At 49.6% G+C, this 22,514-nt stretch overlaps 1 protein-coding gene and 1 long non-coding RNA gene across 3 annotated transcripts in view; one reads left to right on the forward strand and one right to left on the reverse strand.

Moving 5' to 3' along the window:
• The window catches only part of LOC146788838 (uncharacterized), a 58,646-nt gene extending 39,281 nt beyond the window's left edge, over positions 1-19,365 (reverse strand). Inside the window, exon 1 of the long non-coding RNA XR_014969712.1 lies at positions 19,247-19,365. This is a non-coding gene — a long non-coding RNA (uncharacterized LOC146788838). The remainder of the gene's footprint in view (positions 1-19,246) is intronic.
• Positions 1-22,514, forward strand: part of BTD (biotinidase) — a 291,215-nt gene that overhangs the window by 96,057 nt on the left and 172,644 nt on the right. The window lies entirely within an intron of this gene.

A 22,514-nucleotide genomic window follows, 5' to 3' on the forward strand; every position in this document is an offset into this window, starting at 1 on the left:
GCTGCTTGGGCTGACAAAGTATCTATACAATTTGTCTCAATAACTTCAGTGTCTGTTGTGACTGCATACGCGGCCACTAAATCTCCTGTACTTGTTCTCATGCACGATCCGTCTACATACAACGTCAGGTCTGGATCTAACAATGGAACGTCTGTCAAGTCTTGTCTAGGTTTCGTCTTTATTTCAATGATTTCAACACAATCATGAGCTAGTGGGTCTGTTCCAATTACAGGTAATAGTGTAGCAGGATTCAATGTATTACACCGTCGGATCTCTATGTGTGGTTGAAACAATGTCAGTTCATAACCGGTAAGTCTTGCTATGGTCAAGTGTTGTGTTTGTGTTCGGTTCACAAGAACCTCTACTGCATGTGGTACTTGTACTGTCAATGGATGTCCTAATACTATGGCATCGCTTTGTCTGATTGCTAAAGCTGTCGCCGCCACTGATTTCAGGCATGCAGGCAAAGCCTGAGCTACGGGATCTAATGTACTGGAAAAATAAGCACATGGCTTGCGTGATCCTGCTTGATCCTGAGTGAGTACTGACAAGGCAGTACCTTCACGTTCTGTAACAAAGAGTGTAAAATGTTTGCTATAACATGGTGTTGCTAAAACAGGTGCTTGACATAAAGCTTCCTTTAGGCTTTCAAAAGCTTGTGTATGTTCCTGAGTCCAAGGGAGAACAGTCGATGTGGCTGCCTCCTGTGTGGTTAACTGAATGAGTGGTTTTGCTAGAAATGCGTACTGAGGGATCCACTGCCTACAATATGAAGTGAGGCCTATAAAAGCCCGCACTTCCTTTTGTGTCTGGGGTATTGACATGTTAGCAATTAACTGAATGCGGTCGGGTGTAAGCTGCCTTCCCTCCTTGGACAGCGAGTGACCAAGATAAATAACTCGCTGGACACAGAATTGCAGCTTAGAAGGAGACACCTTGTGCCCCTTGTCGGCTAGAAAATGTAAAACTGTCAGAGAAGCCTTTTCACATTCAGGTTCGCTTCTCGCGGTGATCAGCAGATCATCGACATATTGAAGCAGTGCAGTATTGACTGGCATGTGGATACTGTCAAGTTCTCGTTTCAGTGCTTGGCTGTAGATGCTGGGGCTTTCTGTGAATCCTTGGGGAGCGCGTGAGAATTTAAAGCTGCGCCCATTTAAACTGAATCCGAACAAATATTGGCTTTCCGGATCTATTGGGACGCTGAAAAAGGCATTCTTGAGATCAATTACAGTAAAGAATGTTGCTTCGGAATCAATTGCTGTCAATAATGATGATATATCAGGGACCACAGGAAATTGTGGTACAATGCACTTGTTTAGTTCACGCAAATCAATAACCAATCGGTATACTGGTGGGGCAGTAGGATCAGTTCGTTTAAGAATCGGAATTATCGGTGAATTACATACATTGGAGTCTGTTTCTACAACTACTCCCTGGGCAATTAGCTCATCAATGATTTTCAGCAAAGCCACTACAGCATCATGCGGTAACTTGTATTGTCGCATTCGTGGTAGTACCACTCCTGCTTTCAATGTGACTCGGTATGGTGTAATGTTCATGCAGCCAACATCCGTAGGGCCTTGTGCCCATAGATGTACTGGTAAAGTCTGTAGTCGGGGATCCATGTCCCTAGACACATAGTGACCTTTAAAATCACGTAGAAACAACCTTACTCCTTCCGGAGAACAACATATTATGGCTCCTAGTGCTTTCAGAGTTTTAATTCCTAACAGATTTTCTGGGCATGATTTAGTAAGCAATAAATCTGTAGTTCGTGTCAAAGGTCCTATCGTAAGTGGGAGAGGCTGTGATACTTCATTAACAATAGGTTTTCCTGAAAAACCAAGGGAAACATTTTGAGAGCCTGAGAGGGGTGCCCCTGGAACTTCACTACGTTTTATAGTTGTTCGACTTGCCCCTGTATCGAGTAAGAATTTTCTATCTTGACCTAACAATTCACTATGTACATACGGTCCTTCTTGATCTACAGGAATCTCGATGAGCGGTAAGTCAACTTCCCTCTCTAGGCTTGTTCATGCGTAACGCTGATACTCAGGATATTCATATTGTGCAGTCTGATACATTTGTCGTGTTGTGGTTTGTGTGGCAGTAGCAGGCAACGGTGGTGCAGCTGGCACAAACTGTATGGGCTGCTGTGAGGCTGGCATGGACTGTTGCTGAACTGGCATGGACTGTTGCTGAACTGGCATGGACTGTCCATGCTGCATAGCTCCTTGTTCATTCTGATCTTGTCTAACTAATCGTGGTCTCTCTTTTGCAATACCTGTAGCTATATTACGTTTCAGGACTGGACAATCGTGTACATAATGGCCTAGTTGCTTACAGTAATTGCAGGTTCCTTTTACAGGAGCTGCAGAATCACCAGAATGTGTCACACCCTTTTTGTGACCCTCTGCTGGTACTGTCTGAGAAACTAGCATTTTCATTTTTGTATCCTTCATGCGTCTATGCTCGTGTTCTTGTTCATCCCTAATTCTATTGTGATGATACTGTAACATTTGTAGCATTTGTGACGGAGTGTTACTTTGCCAGGTACTCTCGAATTTCAATATTCTATTCTTCACTGGAGGCAATGCATTTTCCACTAATTTTGTCACAAATAAATGTGGATATGAGTCACTACTTGCTTTTATACCACTGTTTATACCAAAACATTTTTCAAATCGAGCATAATAATCGCTTGTGTCTTCATCTTGCTTTTGTTTGCAGGCTGTGATTGCACCCCAATCTTCCTTTTTTGTAGTTAATAGACGTGGCAGTACCTGTACTAGTAAACCTGGTAACAGTTTAACTTTATCCCCGAGCCCTGAACCTGCAGTTCGGGCCCTTTCTTCCTCTGCTAATGCTGTCCAGTCTATCTTTTGGTCTCCCACTTCCCACTCTTTTTCTTTCAGTTTTTCATAGATGCCAGCAGGCAAAAGCACCTTTAATATCGTCATAATATCAGGAAAGGTGTACTCTCCCATTAGTAACATGTCTTTAATTTCTCGGTGGAAACCCGCTGGGTCTTTGTCATGACTAGGTACTACTTTCTTCATTTCTAATAATTCCATTTTTGATATGGGTGTGTAAACAAATACACGGTGAAACTCATTGTCTTCGCCTTTTATTGGGTGCACTTCTCGTAAAGGATTTTGTCTATCCATATAGTACGGCGTTCTTTCTCTGTGGGGCAGCGAGAGAGAATCCGGATTTACAAAAAGGACATACTGTTTACGTGACACTAATATCTCTTTAATTAGCTTGTTACTAGAACCTCTCCATCTGTTCGTGAGTAGTTCCGTTAATATATCAGGTAAAGGACCAGGGTCAGCATGTTGGCTCTTATATAATATAAGGAGTTGCTGAATCATATAGATTCCAGCTAAACGTTGTGAGAAGTTGGCCTGATGTATGATGTCACTAGTTATAGTGTACACCTTATATCAGTCCAAATACCCTTATGGTGATTGGTTGTAAAGTCAACCTTATAGACCAGCTATCCTAGTGGTAGCATGGACAAGAGCAGTCTTAGGCTAAACTCTGAATGGCATGTGAAGCCAGCTGTGATACCATATATAATCCCTTGAATACCAAATGAAAGGACACCACAACAGATATATATATATAAAATAAAGTGTATTTATTCTAAGCAAACCCTCAGCACTCTTTATGAGTTTAGAGGTAAGTACAACACAGTCTTATTAATGCATACAGTAAGTCACACAGGTAAGTAATACAGTTAGGCCCTAGGGGCCACGCAAACCATATACTAAATAAGTGGTATAAGAACCACTGTCACGGAAATAGAATAGGCCTAGGCCTAGGGAATCGCTGGGGCTACCCTACACTAGCGTTAGTTAGGGAGTGGGAGGCCCACGGGATTCGTGTGCAGAGTGGAAACACTCACGCGTAATGCGTAAAAGTCAATAGCAATGTTACAGTTTAGAAATAGATAGATTTAGGACACTTCCGGAGTAGCTAGGAAGTTGAGACTTGAAAACTAGACACTAGGATAGTCACTATCCTGATGAGCACCGGAGTACCCAAGTTACCTAGTCCACAGGCTGCGGGTGCATAGGGGTGAAGATGCGTCGTTTTCGTCGTCGACTCCTATGGATGCCTGAAGAAAGATGCTGACAGGCAGTCAGGGGAGAGTGTCCGGTGGATCCCAAGCCTGGGATCAAGAAGAGAAGAAACCTGCAAGCAGAGGGGACAGAGTCAAGGTCACTAGCCAGTGACCACGTGGAACCAGGAAGGAACCAGGCGATGTCGTGAAGAGTTGCAGGGGAAGGTGAAGCTTGTCGCTGGAGCCAGGAGGACCAGGAAGCGTCGAGGACGACCAGGACCAGGAGGCGAGCTGTCCCACGAAGGCTCTTGCTGTCGGCGGCGTCGAAGTTGGACTAGGACTCACCAAGCCTTGGCAAGCGGAACCCACGAAGAACAAGGGACTTGCTTCTGGTGCAGACCAGGAAGGTCTGGGGTGCTTCTTCTTTGCAGAGAAGCGGGAGCCAGTCTGGAGGAGCCAAACCAGCGCAGAAGATTTTAGGGAGCGTCGTCACAAAGGCCACTAGCCAGCGGGCAAGCAACCGGACAGACGCGGCAAGCAGGAAAATGCTGAAGGGCCCCACGCAGGACTCGTGGAGTGTGGGGGGCTGGTCTTCGGTGCAGATGGTGCTTGGGGTTGGGGCTTCTCAATCCCCGGTGCACAACTTCGAGGGTACCTCAGAAGCTGCGCTGTAAGTTACTAGCCACTTTTCCCAGGTAGCCGGTCCCACGTCGCTCGTCGCCTCCACGGATCTCAGCTCTGCTGCAGATGTGGATGAGGGTCGGAGAAGTCTGGAAATCAAGGCTCTGGTCGGGCTCTGCAGTCGGTTCCTCGTCGAACGTTTCACAAAGCAAAGGGTAGTCACTTGATGGTGCCTGTTTGCACAGGGTAGCCACTCCTTGGCTACAAGGGAGATTCTTCAGTCTTCTTCTTTCGTCGAATGTCGAAGGTCCAGAGTTTCTGTTCAGTTTTGCAGGTTCAGGATAATCTAAAGTCTTGAGGCCCAACTCCCACTCTTATACTAATCTGGGGGGCTGGGATACCTGCTAGGTCACGCCTTATGGGTGGGACCTGGGAGGGGGTGGTTACACCCACTTCCCTTTGTCCAGTTTCGCGCCAGAGCTGGGGCTGGAGTGCCCCAGCACCGGTTTGAACTGGACTATGCAAGGAACACCTTGTGTGCCCCAGGCATGTCTCATTCCTTTCAGCCCACCCTGCCCCAATACACTAAAGGCTGTCTGGAGAGGTGCTAGCACCTCCCCAAGCAGGAAACCTATTGTCCAAGCCTCCCTGGCTGGGATCACTCCCAGCTGCAGGAGGTCAGACTTGTGTCGTGGCAGCAGCATCCATTTTGTGATGCTGAGGCTTTGGTCAGAGGCTAACAGCAAAGTAGGATTTTAACATGTCTCTCCCTCTAGAAGGGAGGAATAATATCCTCATCACCAGAAATGGTATGGGGGTATTATTCCAAAGTGTTAGACACCTTACACGACATGTTTTGATACAGCCCAACCATAGTTACCATAACCGTTTAAGATTATAAGGCACTTTAAGAGTATATGGTAGGCTATATCATAGAACAGCTATAAGGACATGGTTCCGAAAGCTGCAGACAGGCTCAGCTCATGCTAGAGCACCATCTCACATGTTACTAAGCACTCTGCCTCCAGGATTGTTAAGGCCTGCCATAGGAGTGACTGATAGGTACACATGTGTCTATATATAAGGTAGGTATAGGAATACTACACCTAAGCAAGGGGTGATTACACGACCTTGCCCCAGCTGAGTGATCAGCCAGTTGTGTCTGAGTGGAAGGCCAGACCAGGGGTGGCATAATACATGCTGCAGCCCCTGGGAGGCCTAGGGTACACCTATGCCCTGGGTACCTAGGGTACACTGTACAGGGTCCAATAAGGTGATCCTTACCAATTGGGAATGTACCTAGGGTACATGGAATCCATTTTAAAGAGAGAGCAGACAGCCTGAGACCCTGAATGGCAGGATCTCAGGCCAACTAAGTCGAAAAACCAGCTAGACACTAGGCAAAAAGTTGGGGGTAACCATAGTCAGATATCCACCTTCCTACACAACCCCCCCCCAAACGAAAGGAGATAAGGCTGGCCTTTACAAGGTAAGCCTCTATTGCCTGAGTGGCCATATAAGGAAGAACCAGCACTGGCATGGTTACCCCCTGTCTCATGGTCCACTAAGCAATCCCTCATCCTAAAGATATCATAGGGTCTCCACCATAGGGAATCTCTACCTTTGGTGTGTCTTTGCAAAGAAAAAGGCTGGTGTTGAGATGGAGTACTGAAGTGAGTGTCCTCAAAGTGAGGCCTCAGCTTCCTCCAATCATCCTCCACCATGGATGCCTTTCTTTCTCTAACTGAGTTGCACTGTGCTCTCAGGGTCAGCCTCTGGCTACCTAAAGCTGGAGGCTGGGTCCCTTTTGTGGGCTTACTGGAGGGACAGGTCAGGTTTGGGGCCCTAAGGTCCCAGGTTTGCCTGTGCCCAACAGAATCCCTCTGGGGGAGGTCCCTAACTACCTGTGAAGGGGATCCCTCAGGAATGTTTTTACCCATCACCTGGCTAGGGCAACTAACCAGGCAATCCTCATTCTTTTGAAGGGGGGGTTCTTGTGGACAGGGGCCCTCTTGGGGTCCACTGGCCTCCCTGACCTCTGCAGCCCTGGGCTGACTGAGGCAGGGTAGAGAGAGGCAGGCTACCTGCACCAGACTGGGTCCCACCTTGGAAGGGGCCACTGACATTGGAGGCTCTGCCAGGCCAGGCCTGGCTACCTCTGGGGCAGTTCCTTCACAAGGGGTGAGGTCAGACCCCTGAGGAGGCTGACCTTTTCCTAATGTCTGGGGAGAGGGAGACTTTTCTTCCTCCCCACTACTCTCTGTCTGTGTGGAGTGATCCATTGTTTCAGGCTTCACTACACCTATATCAGTCTGAGTGTGGGCTGAGACCATTACAGCCTTGCCAACCTTTTCAGGAAGGCACTCAGTTTGTGTTTGAGCTGTGACTGTCACAGCTCTGTCAGTCCCTACAGGGAAGTCTGTCTGTGCCTGGGCTGTGGCTACCACTGCCCTTCCAACCTTTTCAGGGAGGAAAGCTACTTGGACAGGGGTTGTGACTGGCACAACCCCACTACCCTTTTTGGAAAGTCCTACCATTTTGGAATGGGTGTCTTGTTCAACTCCAGCCCAAGCTGAGAGTTCTAAGTCATTCCCCAGCAAGCAGTCCACAGGCAAGGTTGGAGACACTGCCACCCTTTTAGGGCCAGTGACCCCTCCCCAGCTGAGACATACTTCTGCCATGGGATGACTATTTTGTTTGCCATCAATGTTAGTTACCTGGTATGAGAAACCAGGCAAAAGCTGCTCAGAGGGAACTAGCCTATGGGCCACCATAGTGATGCTAGCTCCAGTGTCTCTGTAGGCCTCAGCTTTTCTACCATTGATGTAGGGTTCCTGTCTGTACCTACCCAAAGTGTTGGGACAGGCAGTGAAGTTGGCAAACCCCATGCCACCATCACAGACAAGAGTAGCTGCTGCAGGGGAATTGGCTAAGCCAGGATCCCCCTGTGTTCCCCAAGAAAACCCAACCAAATTTCTGGGGGCACTCCCACCACCTGGGGGATTACTGCTGACAGTAATAGGTGGTGTGACAGGAGTAGTTGGAGGAACAGTTTTGTTTTTAGCCTGTGGACAACTGCTATCAGTCTTCCAATGCCCAGGTGTTTTACACACATGGCAGTAAGGCTTTTTAACTGTGGTTGAAGAGGGAGCTTGGGACCCACCACCCTGTGTGGAGTTTTGGGGCCCTGAGGAAGATTTCTCTTTTGCTTTATCCCCACCCTTCTCTTGAGGCTTGGTGGTATCTTTCTTTTGGTCACCACCCTGATTTTTAGGCCTAATCCTGGTCCTGACCCATTTATCTGCCCTCTTTCCCAATTCTTGGGGAGAGGTCAAATCTGAGTCTACCAGGTGTTGATGGAGAAGCTGGTTCTGACAATTACTAAGGATCTGCTCCCTCATAATCAAGTTGTACAATCCTGTATAGTCCTGCACCTTGCTGCCAGTTAACCAACCTTCCAAAGCCTTAGTGGCACAATCCACAAAATCAGACCAGTCCTGTGTCTGTGTCTTCTGGGTGTCTCTGAACAACAACCTATATTGCTCAGTGGTTAAGCCAAACCCATCTATCAGAGCACTCTTCAGGACTTTGTAATTGTTTGCATCCTCATCACTGACTGTGAGGAGCTTGTCTCTACCTTTATCAGAAAAGGAGAGCCACAAGATAGCTGCCCACTGACTTTGGGGTACCTGCTGTACTTTGCAGGCCCTCTCCAAAGCAGTCATCCATTTGTGGATGTCATCCCCATTCTGATATGGGGGGACTATCTTGCTTAGGTTTCTATGGTCATAAGACCTATCCCTATCTCTAGGAATGTTGCTGCCACCAGTGGGTTCTGACCCACACAATTTTTGCTCTCTAGCCAGAGCAAGCTTCTCCTTGGCAAGGGCAATTTCTTCCCTCTGAATCCTCAGATTAGCTTCCCTCATTCTGGCTTCATGCTCCTTTCTCTCAGGTGAAGTCATTCCCCTGTGAGAGGAAGCATTAGAGATGCTTGAAACCTGGGAGTGGATAGATTCCCTTGAAGGGGATCTGTCCCTCCTGCTTCTCTGTGAAAGCCTACTTGTGGGTCTGTATGGGGGGACCCCATGCAAACTCCCATGTAAACTTAGGTTAGCCTGGCTAAGTCTCCTTACTTGGCCCTGGCTGTCTACCTCCCCATCTGAAGGCCCATCTGACTCCTCTGTGGTGGGTAGACCCCCATCTACAGCTATGGCACCATCCCTGGCAGCTCTTTCAGCATCATAGGCCTCCAGAAGCTCCACTAGCTGTCTAAGGGTAGGGTTTGCACCCTGTCTTATTCCTCTGGAGGTACACAATTGTCTCATCTCCTGGAATGTGAATGCATCATACCTAGAGGGAACCTGTCTAGGATTCTCTTCTCCTGAGGGAGCATCAGTGTGATCTCCATCCAGGGGCATGATTCTAGTGAGGGTGTGGTGTGTGCACCTACCTACACTAGTTGTATCTACTAAACCTCTCTAGTAGTTGTAGTCAGGGTGTGTTATTCCCTTCAACCTACAACTACTAAGTCCAGTAGGACTTAAGTATAATAAACTATGTTATATGTACCTAGACAATATCTGTGTGATCTTTCAATTTAGTATCTCAAGATTACAATGGTATTACAACAGCAAGCTCAGATCCCAACCGCTGCTCACCAATGTGAGAAGTTGGCCTGATGTATGATGTCACTAGTTATAGTGTACACCTTATATCAGTCCAAATACCCTTATGGTGATTGGTTGTAAAGTCAACCTTATAGACCAGCTATCCTAGTGGTAGCATGGACAAGAGCAGTCTTAGGCTAAACTCTGAATGGCATGTGAAGCCAGCTGTGATACCATATATAATCCCTTGAATACCAAATGAAAGGACACCACAACAGATATATATATATAAAATAAAGTGTATTTATTCTAAGCAAACCCTCAGCACTCTTTATGAGTTTAGAGGTAAGTACAACACAGTCTTATTAATGCATACAGTAAGTCACACAGGTAAGTAATACAGTTAGGCCCTAGGGGCCACGCAAACCATATACTAAATAAGTGGTATAAGAACCACTGTCACGGAAATAGAATAGGCCTAGGCCTAGGGAATCGCTGGGGCTACCCTACACTAGCGTTAGTTAGGGAGTGGGAGGCCCACGGGATTCGTGTGCAGAGTGGAAACACTCACGCGTAATGCGTAAAAGTCAATAGCAATGTTACAGTTTAGAAATAGATAGATTTAGGACACTTCCGGAGTAGCTAGGAAGTTGAGACTTGAAAACTAGACACTAGGATAGTCACTATCCTGATGAGCACCGGAGTACCCAAGTTACCTAGTCCACAGGCTGCGGGTGCATAGGGGTGAAGATGCGTCGTTTTCGTCGTCGACTCCTATGGATGCCTGAAGAAAGATGCTGACAGGCAGTCAGGGGAGAGTGTCCGGTGGATCCCAAGCCTGGGATCAAGAAGAGAAGAAACCTGCAAGCAGAGGGGACAGAGTCAAGGTCACTAGCCAGTGACCACGTGGAACCAGGAAGGAACCAGGCGATGTCGTGAAGAGTTGCAGGGGAAGGTGAAGCTTGTCGCTGGAGCCAGGAGGACCAGGAAGCGTCGAGGACGACCAGGACCAGGAGGCGAGCTGTCCCACGAAGGCTCTTGCTGTCGGCGGCGTCGAAGTTGGACTAGGACTCACCAAGCCTTGGCAAGCGGAACCCACGAAGAACAAGGGACTTGCTTCTGGTGCAGACCAGGAAGGTCTGGGGTGCTTCTTCTTTGCAGAGAAGCGGGAGCCAGTCTGGAGGAGCCAAACCAGCGCAGAAGATTTTAGGGAGCGTCGTCACAAAGGCCACTAGCCAGCGGGCAAGCAACCGGACAGACGCGGCAAGCAGGAAAATGCTGAAGGGCCCCACGCAGGACTCGTGGAGTGTGGGGGGCTGGTCTTCGGTGCAGATGGTGCTTGGGGTTGGGGCTTCTCAATCCCCGGTGCACAACTTCGAGGGTACCTCAGAAGCTGCGCTGTAAGTTACTAGCCACTTTTCCCAGGTAGCCGGTCCCACGTCGCTCGTCGCCTCCACGGATCTCAGCTCTGCTGCAGATGTGGATGAGGGTCGGAGAAGTCTGGAAATCAAGGCTCTGGTCGGGCTCTGCAGTCGGTTCCTCGTCGAACGTTTCACAAAGCAAAGGGTAGTCACTTGATGGTGCCTGTTTGCACAGGGTAGCCACTCCTTGGCTACAAGGGAGATTCTTCAGTCTTCTTCTTTCGTCGAATGTCGAAGGTCCAGAGTTTCTGTTCAGTTTTGCAGGTTCAGGATAATCTAAAGTCTTGAGGCCCAACTCCCACTCTTATACTAATCTGGGGGGCTGGGATACCTGCTAGGTCACGCCTTATGGGTGGGACCTGGGAGGGGGTGGTTACACCCACTTCCCTTTGTCCAGTTTCGCGCCAGAGCTGGGGCTGGAGTGCCCCAGCACCGGTTTGAACTGGACTATGCAAGGAACACCTTGTGTGCCCCAGGCATGTCTCATTCCTTTCAGCCCACCCTGCCCCAATACACTAAAGGCTGTCTGGAGAGGTGCTAGCACCTCCCCAAGCAGGAAACCTATTGTCCAAGCCTCCCTGGCTGGGATCACTCCCAGCTGCAGGAGGTCAGACTTGTGTCGTGGCAGCAGCATCCATTTTGTGATGCTGAGGCTTTGGTCAGAGGCTAACAGCAAAGTAGGATTTTAACATGTCTCTCCCTCTAGAAGGGAGGAATAATATCCTCATCACCAGAAATGGTATGGGGGTATTATTCCAAAGTGTTAGACACCTTACACGACATGTTTTGATACAGCCCAACCATAGTTACCATAACCGTTTAAGATTATAAGGCACTTTAAGAGTATATGGTAGGCTATATCATAGAACAGCTATAAGGACATGGTTCCGAAAGCTGCAGACAGGCTCAGCTCATGCTAGAGCACCATCTCACATGTTACTAAGCACTCTGCCTCCAGGATTGTTAAGGCCTGCCATAGGAGTGACTGATAGGTACACATGTGTCTATATATAAGGTAGGTATAGGAATACTACACCTAAGCAAGGGGTGATTACACGACCTTGCCCCAGCTGAGTGATCAGCCAGTTGTGTCTGAGTGGAAGGCCAGACCAGGGGTGGCATAATACATGCTGCAGCCCCTGGGAGGCCTAGGGTACACCTATGCCCTGGGTACCTAGGGTACACTGTACAGGGTCCAATAAGGTGATCCTTACCAATTGGGAATGTACCTAGGGTACATGGAATCCATTTTAAAGAGAGAGCAGACAGCCTGAGACCCTGAATGGCAGGATCTCAGGCCAACTAAGTCGAAAAACCAGCTAGACACTAGGCAAAAAGTTGGGGGTAACCATAGTCAGATATCCACCTTCCTACAAACGTTGTTCATCTGCACTGAGATTAAAAAACGTGTGTGCTACGGTCTCATCACCGTATTTTTCAGGACTGTCAATCCAGTGAACAGCTGATCTGGCTAATTCTTGCTCATCCATGGAATCGAGGAGGTGGTAACCCCTTCGTTCTCGTAGTATTTTATCTGCGGCTTGAAACAAATGTTCAGGAGACTTCAGATTTATTACAGGCGTCGGATACGTTCTGCTATTATTTGGGCATACAGAGTGTATGGGATCAGAAAAACATCTAGCATTATCACAGGATCTTCCTCTGCCTACATAGGCTATGGTCTCTGACTGTCTTGCGGAATTCCCTGATTCGGACACTTCATCTTGCTCGAACTCGTCTGTTCCCAATCTTTCTTCATGAATACGCTCTATTTCTCTACGTATTTTTCGGCACATGGCTATTATACAATTCTGCTTATCGTGTCTCCCTTCTGATATATTCTGGCTCCATCTTGTAAGAATAAGCATTGCATTCGGGTCTACCCCCGGACGGTCTTGATTTCTGATCACACAGTTTATGAGGAAACGTAACAGTTCCCCCTGTATCTCTACTTTCTGGAATTCCATAGCTCTGTTAATACATCCTGGATCTCGTCCTGTTTGAACAAAATGGTATATGTTATCTAGATGCGTAGTCATTCCTGGTAACCTTGCTAAATACTCTGCGGCTCGCCTGATGCGTAATGATGCCAGGACCATTTCGTCCTCTTTACCAACCACCGGGTCATATCTACAATTTACAAGGAGTTCCTTAAGCGTACGTTCACTTACGAATTTAGGTGTACGTGAATGCGCTGATTCTTGAAAGACAAGTTTATTTATTCTGGGTGGTGTAAAGGTATTGCTAGCACCTCCCGTGGCCCCATCTGGGGCATCGGGTGTGAATGGGTTCGTTGAACGTGACACAGCAACTATGGGTGTCGATACCACTGTAGAATCGACTGCGGGGACAGATGTGCTTGCCGAAGCTTGTATCGGGACTTGCTGTTGCACGGGGTCGGATACCTGATCCTGACGTTGAACCCCTCCGCCAGACGGTCTATGTAGTGTGGCGTTAGTATACTCGGGAGCTGTGTCGTCTAGATATGAGGAAAGAAAAACATCTTCTGCGGTTCTGGGATGCCCTTTTTGATGTACCTTAATTGGAAATAACGGGGGTGGCAAGTCTTTTGGCATCCCTGGAACAGCCTTTGGTAGTCCTTCGGCTAGAAGGGGATACATACCATTCATAAGAGCATTTCTTTGTCTATTTACTTGTTCTGACTTCACTCGGATACCTTCCTCAATTAATAGATTTTCTTGAACTTTATTTGAACTTTCTTTACTCCTCTCTTCTTGTCTACGTGCTTTTTCTGTACGTCTATGAGATTCTTTACGCCATAACTCAACAGCGTCTTTCTGTGACTGTCTGACCTTTCTTTTCCATAACTCTTCCTCCACTTTCATGATGCACTCTGCATCCCAGGTTCCCGCTGCGGGCCACCTTTGACTTTCCGGCAATCCCTTGGTATAATCTACCCATAGATCAAGAAACAATATGGCATCTAAGCCATGCTTGTGGTACATAAAATGCCCTGGAGTGTCCCTAGGAGGAATAGGAACTGCTTCTTCGAGCACCCCTTTTTTGGTAGTAATCTGTCTTAACTTCGAGAAGAGCGGCATATTGACAACTGATCTGATACTTACTCTTGAATTCACTTAATACGAAAAACACAATAATGAACAGTGAACAAAGAACAATCATTCATACCACAATATGCAAGACATTTGAACACTTTAAACATTGAACATTAATCATTTTAACAATAACCGACAATGATGACAGTCTGCCTAACTAATCACCACGCTGAATTCTTGACAATAACTGAATACTTCGGAATACTTGATATACTGCTAAACAGTACATATACACTGCTAAACAGTGCAGACCGGATTTGTGTACCCAAATCCGTCTTGACCGGCACAACCTATGTGCGCGTCAACACGCCTCCTCGGCGATGGTACTCACCGAGTAGCTCCTTGAAACGGAAGGCCTCAGAGAATGGACAGGACTCGATGACTGCGGATAGCGGACCCTCTGGACATCGGGATTTCGAAAAACCTGGTGGGCTTCTGTATACCTCGGATCTTGCTCTCTCAGCTAGGCTCTGGTCGGGATACTTCGCACTTCTCACCGCCTCGTCTGGGTTGATCGCAGCCTCAGTCGCCCCCGCTTGACCGGAGGGAGCTTACAGGAAATCCTGCTGGTACGCGTTTATGGTCCGTCCAGCTGTGGCAGGAGACCGGGCCTGCAACGCACCGCCGGCGCGTGAGATGAGAAAGTGTCCCTGTTCGGGCGCCATTATGTGGTAAATATTCTTTTTACCGAAACTGAATTTCATACGGAATCCTTAAAATAAAGTAAAATAGCTCAGAATAACAAGAGGCAGAATCCGTGGTATAAGAGGTTTTCTAAATGGGCTTTATTCCATTCAAAATGGCCGACTCGAGTCGCGGCCTTCAGGTTCCGTCACCACGAGGGTTCAGGAAGTGAAGTACAATACTTTATTGACAAGAAGTAACTTTTATAGGTCATACATTTACAATGAAACAAGTGCAGAAAGGCGTAACAATTGATAAGATAAATTAACATAGTGATACGTAATTGAAACTAGGCGTAATAAGGAGCAAAAAGAAACATGATTGGCTCTCATTATCTTACATAGGTGGATCTATACGATAATACTTAACATGGATGCGTGCGCAGCAGCATGACGTGTGATTGACGTGCAACTAGGGGGTGAAGGGGACTTGACATTTAGCTCTACATGTGGAGACGAGAAGTCTAGGGGGTCATGTCAACCTAATCCCAAATCATATCTAACATCCTATGTTTAGAGAACTATGTTATCCACAAGGAAGGACTCTCGGACAGAATCTATTCTATACTAACTGTATGTGCGTGTACAAGCGTCTAAGTGTCTATATGAGAAGCGAGGGGCAGAAAACTTTCCATGGCAACAGGGCTATGAATCACTTGCAGGAGGACGGAAAGGCTGAGTCCTTTGCCTGTGAGCTAAAGGAAATGTTTACCTAAATCACTAGACAGGAATGCATCGGCTGAAGAGCAAAATAGATAATTCGAAGGTGAAATACAGCTTCTTGGCAGGCAGGCGAAAACTGGCCGAGGCAGGCACCGTTAGCTGCACAGGGAGTAGGACAAAGTTCATGGATACAGATGCGAGCTCAAGCTGAAACTGTCAGAGACAGAGAGCAGGGAAAGGCTTTGAGGAAAGAATCGGGCCTACTTGCCTGAACTGTAAAAATGGAGTACCTTAGCCATATAAAGTCGGTGGCTTTTCATACTTAGGAATTGAATATCCAGCCCATTGATGGCGGATCTGACAGAGAACATGTCGACGGTAGACACACATATGTTTGCGTCTTGGAAACTGGAACTGGAGGGAACACACATGTACTTGTGACATGCACATAGAATCGTTGGGGTCCAAGATAGGGGACATAACTGATCAGGAAAATCCACATTTCCACAGCATAACAAAAGGCAGAGGGCGGGTGGCCTCTGACTCCAGGCAGGTCAAGTGCAGGGCCATTGGGTAGCGCTTTCGCGTGCTAATGGCCCTGCGATAACAGAAGAGAGAGGGGAAATTCCTTTGTCCCCTCGTCCCCCCCACCCTTGTCCCCCGTGTCCCCCCCACTCCAAAATCTGGGGGGGATATATCCCCCGCGTCCCCCACACTTCCTACGCCCATGAGTACAGCTGCGGAATGTGGTTAACATTATTACATACATGAAACAGATCAAAACCAGGACTGGAGTATGGAAGCTCGGAAAACACACCGAGATGAGAGAACACGCCTGGTTAGACGCAACATGATAACAAAAACGTTACCGTCCCGCATTGACAGCATTATATTCCGTACACATGATGTGACCTAACCGTGTAGAACACATGGTAGCAGTCAGTCAGTCAGTCAGTCAAAGGCTTTATTTCGATAAAAACATATCATAAAAGCTTTACAATTAAAAAAGAGTTTAAATTCATTTAGGTTAAAATCCAAATATTACAATAAGAATAAGACATATCATAAATAGATGTTAAGAACGGATTAAACAATTTCTTTAAGCCTTTTGCTTCTAATGCGCCATGCCCAAGATAGAAATTTTGATAGGGCGCAAGCATACAGAGGGCGGGAGTCAGACATTAAAATACGTAACGCCTCAATGTAGTGCCTAGTGCCTAAGGAACGGCACAATTGCTTGAGCCATCTTCTTCTTGGGTAAACATACTGTGGGCATTCAAATAAAAAGTGGGCCACAGACTCTTGTCTGGATATACAAAAAGGACAAAATTCAGTGGTCTGGGCAGGGGGATTCCACCGGGAAGTAAAAACATAAAGTGGGAGAGTCCCGGTCCTAAATTTGAAGTAAAGAGATCTATCATGAGGTCTCTCAATAATGTCGAGGTACAGTTCCCGGATCGGCTGTTCCTTGAATTCCAGAAAGTCCTCCGTAAGTCTACCCAATGTACAGTTCGTTTTTCTTTGGGTCGCAATCCAATTCCAATATAGAGACTTAAGCGTAGCTTTCGGGGGGGAAGACCTGTTTTCCCATGCTGCGCTTAGCCCGAGATTGCACAAGAGGATTTTCATGTCGCTCAGCCACTTTATCTTGTGCCATCCCGGGAGTGACATAACTTCTGAAAGGCCTTTGGCATATTTAGCTAGTTCCGGGACACGCCATAGTCGGGCCCATAGCAGTAGAGGGCGAAGTTTCGCCAGGTCATCAATAGGACGACAACCTAGGTCGAGCATCAGTGGGGTCGTTGGAGTACCTTGAGGGAGTGACATGATGGCCCTACAAAACTTTCTCTCAGCTCTTGACAACTCACTAGTATTGCATGAACCCCACAGCTCAGCCCCGTAAAGAGCAGAGCTGACTGCCCTTGCTGCATAAATTTCCATAACAGGGGCTATAGGTCTAATAGCACAGGAGCGCTGTTCCTTCAGTAGGGCCCCTGTTACTCTCTTGTGGGCTAGCAACATCTTGCATAAGTGGGGGGCCCATTGCATATTATGAGATAAGCGAATCCCTAGGTAATCAAACACATCCACCCTCCCCAAAGGTACGGCATTTAATTTCAAAGGGCGCACAAGTTTTTTGGGGGGGTTCATCACAAGATATTTCGTTTTGTCAGTGTTGATTACCAGGCCCCGTTTAGCGCAAAAGAGTTGGAAGTTATTTAATAGTTTTTGGAGGCCCATAGGGGATTTGGAGAGTAAAAGAGTGTCGTCCGCGAAGAGGAGGGTAGGGATACGTTCCCCTGCCAGGGATGGTTCATCTGAAGGATCGTTCAGCAGATGCTCAACCACACCGTTCACATATAAAGAAAAAAGGGTGGGGGCTAGAACACATCCCTGGCGGACCCCTCTCTCTACCGGGATTCTACTAGTTCTCTCTCCATCCCTGCCCCATCTAATCTGGGCAAAGTTGTTTTCATGCAACCTTGCAATTAACAAGAGTAAGTAGTGGGGCACCCCCATGTCAGCAAGAACTCTCCAGAGGGTCTCCCTGGGTACCAAATCAAAGGCAGTCTTTAAATCGATAAATGCGAGATAAAGACTGCCCTTGCCTAGGACCACCAAGTCCTAGGCAAGTAAGTAAGTAAGTGCCTTCTGTGAATACCAAAATGAGTAAGTGCCTTCTGTGAATACCAAAATGGTAGTAACTTTAGGATTTTGTCTTAAGTTAGTTCTGTGAATTGGGCCCAAAGTGTTCAGCCTTTTTTGGATCAATTTCACAGGGGAACAAATAAAGAAAAGGAGAGGCAAGAGGGAGTACCTTAAGAGCTGCCTCTTGAAATCAGCACGTAAGCAGGAGCGAGACAGAGACAGAAAGAGGTGGAGGAATAAAGAGAGAGGGCAGCCGCCAGAGGCAGATCAGGAGTAGTGGACACGGTCCTTGCCATGAAGGAAAAGAGACAGCGTTTATTTTTTCTCCGTTCTCTGCCCTTCCCAGAACGGCTGAGCCCTCCTGCAGCATAACAAAAGGCAGAGGGCGGGTGGCCTCTGACTCCAGGCAGGTCAAGTGCAGGGCCATTGGGTAGCGCTTTCGCGTGCTAATGGCCCTGCGATAACAGAAGAGAGAGGGGAAATTCCTTTGTCCCCTCGTCCCCCCCACCCTTGTCCCCCGTGTCCCCCCCACTCCAAAATCTGGGGGGGATATATCCCCCGCGTCCCCCACACTTCCTACGCCCATGAGTACAGCTGCGGAATGTGGTTAACATTATTACATACATGAAACAGATCAAAACCAGGACTGGAGTATGGAAGCTCGGAAAACACACCGAGATGAGAGAACACGCCTGGTTAGACGCAACATGATAACAAAAACGTTACCGTCCCGCATTGACAGCATTATATTCCGTACACATGATGTGACCTAACCGTGTAGAACACATGGTAGCATTTAATAGGCAGAAGGCTCTTAATCTCGTTAAGCGCTCGCTGCTGGCGTCGGGTGTGATCTGGAAATCTCACAGTTTCATCCCCCCCCCCCCCCCCCCCCGCTGTTGCTAAACTACCATTGCATCGAGGGACACTTTTCTAGAGTGCTTAGAAGCCCCAACAGTGCGGTTGAATCACCATATAAAAAGTTATCATAGCATTATCCATAACAAAATGTCATGTTAACACCCCCCAAAAGGACGTGTCCCGACACACGCGTGATTGAAGAGGATTCTAGCGCTGCATTAGTGGCCTCTTGGCACCGCACGTGTGGTTCTGACGGAAAGCGTCTCTAGAAGGCGCGGCGCCTCTCATGCCACAGTGCACGCACACACGCCGCATCTTCTCGAGGCTACCCCTGCCTCCTTTCATCACTGCTCACAAACAGGGCTGTGCCTTGGGGTGTGAATTACACACGCGTCCTATTACTCAAAACGAAGTACGCATTTTATCGACCTCGCAAGGATGAAATATCGATCGATTTTGGCGAAATTGGAGTCCGTGAACTGCTAGGTTTTACACAAGCCTCTAAACAGATGAGTTACCCACCCGAGCTATCATCTTGGGTCGGTATAGCTGAATATTGCAGCGTGCACCCCCATTTGCAGGCACTTACTTTCTGAAGGATGGGGTGGCGTCTCTCCCGAGCTGCTGTCCGGTCGGCTCCTGCAGGTGGGGGTGATCCTCCGCCTCTCGCTCAAGTCCTGGCTGTGCTCCGCGCCTTCAAGCGCTGCCTCCATATATACAACCCTGCCCCCCCCCTTCCCGATCCGAGGAGGGGCGGGGTGGGGGCACCTGAGCGGTTCGTCCTCCTCCACAACAGTTCCAGCCTCAAGGGGGGCTGGGGGCGACATGACATTTAATAAAGCTCCGAGAAGGATCTGTGTGTAAATGTGCAGCTAGCGAGTCTGGAACACGAGAGACTCGTATAGCGCTGTGGGCGGCACCCTCGACTGTAGGCACTTTGAAGGCTTATCACCAGGGAGCGAACAGGACAGTTTCTGAGTTATTATTCTGGACCAAAGTCAGTTCTCCAAACATCCCGGAGGACTTACTGCGGCTCGCTTACCCCCCCCCCCCCCCCTCCCCGACCGAGGTCTGCAGCGGTCTGACCTCTCATGACGCCTACCCACCCCCGACCGATGCCTACAGCTGTCTGACCTCTCCTGTCCCTTACTCACCCTCGGCCGAGGTCTGCAGCGGTCTGACCTCTCATGAGCCCTACCTACCCCTGACGGAGATCTCCAGCTGTCTGACCTCTCATACCTCCTACCCACCGCTGACCGAGGTCTCCGGCTGTCTGACCTCTCATGTCCCCTACCTACCCCTGACCGAGGTCTCCGGCTGTCTGGCCTCTCATGTCCCCTACCTACCCCTGACCGAGGTCTCCAGCTGTCTGACCTCTGATGTCCCCTACCCACCCCTGACCGAGGTCTCCAGCTGTCTGACCTCTGATGTCCCCTACCCACCCCTGACCGAGGTCTCCAGCTGTCTGACCTCTCATGTCCCCTGCCCACCCCTGACTGAGGTCTCCAGCTGTCTGACCTCTCATGTCCCCTACCCACCCCTGACCGAGGTCTCCAGCTGTCTGACCTCTCATGTCCCCTACCTACCCCTGACCGAGGTCTGCAGCGGTCTGACCTCTCATGTCCCCTACCTACCCCTGACCGAGGTCTGCAGCGGTCTGACCTCTCATGAGCCCTACCCACCCCTGACAGAGATCTCCAGCTGTCTGACCTCTGATGTCCCCTACCCACCCCTGACCGAGGTCTCCGGCTGTCTGACCTCTCATGTCCCCTACCTACCCCTGACCGAGGTCTCCAGCTGTCTGACCTCTCATGTCCCCTACCCACCCCTGACAGAGATCTCCAGCTGTCTGACCTCTGATGTCCCCTACCCACCCCTGACCGAGGTCTCCGGCTGTCTGACCTCTCATGTCCCCTACCTACCCCTGACCGAGGTCTCCAGCTGTCTGACCTCTCATGACCCCTACCCACCCCTGACAGGTCTCCAGCTGTCTGACCTCTCATACCTCCTACCCACCGCTGACCGAGGTCTCCAGCTGTCTGACCTCTCATGTCCCCTACCTACCCCTGACCGAGGTCTCCAGCTGTCTGACCTCTGATGTCCCCTACCCACCCCTGACAGGTCTCCAGCTGTCTGACCTCTCATACCTCCTACCCACCGCTGACCGAGGTCTCCGGCTGTCTGACCTCTCATGTCCCCTACCTACCCCTGACCGAGGTCTCCGGCTGTCTGGCCTCTCATGTCCCCTACCTACCCCTGACCGAGGTCTCCAGCTGTCTGACCTCTGATGTCCCCTACCCACCCCTGACCGAGGTCTCCAGCTGTCTGACCTCTCATGTCCCCTACCCACCCCTGACCGAGGTCTCCGGCTGTCTGACCTCTCATGTCCCCTACCTACCCCTGACCGAGGTCTGCAGCGGTCTGACCTCTCATGTCCCCTACCTACCCCTGACCGAGGTCTGCAGCGGTCTGACCTCTCATGAGCCCTACCCACCCCTGACAGAGATCTCCAGCTGTCTGACCTCTGATGTCCCCTACCCACCCCTGACCGAGGTCTCCGGCTGTCTGACCTCTCATGTCCCCTACCTACCCCTGACCGAGGTCTCCAGCTGTCTGACCTCTGATGTCCCCTACCCACCCCTGACCGAGGTCTCCAGCTGTCTGTCCTCTCATACCTCCTACCCACCCCTGACCGAGGTCTCCAGCTGTCTGTCCTCTCATGTCCCCTACCCACCCCTGACCGAGGTCTCCAGCTGTCTGACCTCTGATGTCCCCTACCCACCCCTGACCGAGGTCTCCAGCTGTCTGACCTCTCATGTCCCCTGCCCACCCCTGACAGGTCTCCAGCTGTCTGACCTCTCATGTCCCCTGCCCACCCCTGACAGGTCTCCAGCTGTCTGACCTCTCATGTCCCCTACCCACCCCTGACCGAGGTCTCCGGCTGTCTGACCTCTCATGTCCCCTACCCACCCCTGACCGAGGTCTCCAGCTGTCTGACCTCTCATACCTCCTACCCACCGCTGACCGAGGTCTCCAGCTGTCTGACCTCTCATGTCCCCTACCCACCCCTGACCGAGGTCTCCGGCTGTCTGACCTCTCTTGTCCCCTACCCACCGCTGACCGAGGTCTCCAGCTGTCTGACCTCTCATGTCCCCTACCGACCCCTGACCGAGGTCTCCAGCTGTCTGACCTCTCATGTCCCCTACCGACCCCTGACCGAGGTCTCCAGCTGTCTGACCTCTGATGTCCCCTACCCACCCCTGACCGAGGTCTCCGGCTGTCTGACCTCTCATGTCCCCTACCCACCCCTGACCGAGGTCTCCAGCTGTCTGACCTCTCATGTCCCCTGCCCACCCCTGACAGGTCTCCAGCTGTCTGACCTCTCATGTCCCCTGCCCACGCCTGACAGGTCTCCAGCTGTCTGACCTCTCATGACCCCTACCTACCCCTGACCGAGGTCTGCAGCGGTCTGACCTCTCATGACCCCTACCAACCCCTGACCGAGGTCTCCAGCTGTCTGACCTCTCTTGTCCCCTACCCACCCCTGACTGGTCTCCAGCTGTCTGACCTCTCATGTCCCCTACCCACCCCTGACCGAGGTCTCCAGCTGTCTGACCTCTCATGTCCCCTACCCACCCCTGACCGAGGTCTCCAGCTGTCTGACCTCTCATGTCCCCTACCCACCCCTGACCGAGGTCTCCAGCTGTCTGACCTCTCATGTCCCCTACCCACCCCTGACCGAGGTCTCCTGCTGTCTGACCTCTCATGTCTCCTACCCACCCCTGACCGAGGTCTCCTGCTGTCTGTCCTCTCATGTCCCCTACCTACCCCTGACAGAGGTCTCCAGCTGTCTGACC

Source organism: Triturus cristatus, chromosome 10 (assembly GCF_964204655.1).
Source record: "Triturus cristatus chromosome 10, aTriCri1.1, whole genome shotgun sequence".
NCBI lineage: Eukaryota > Metazoa > Chordata > Amphibia > Caudata > Salamandridae > Triturus > Triturus cristatus.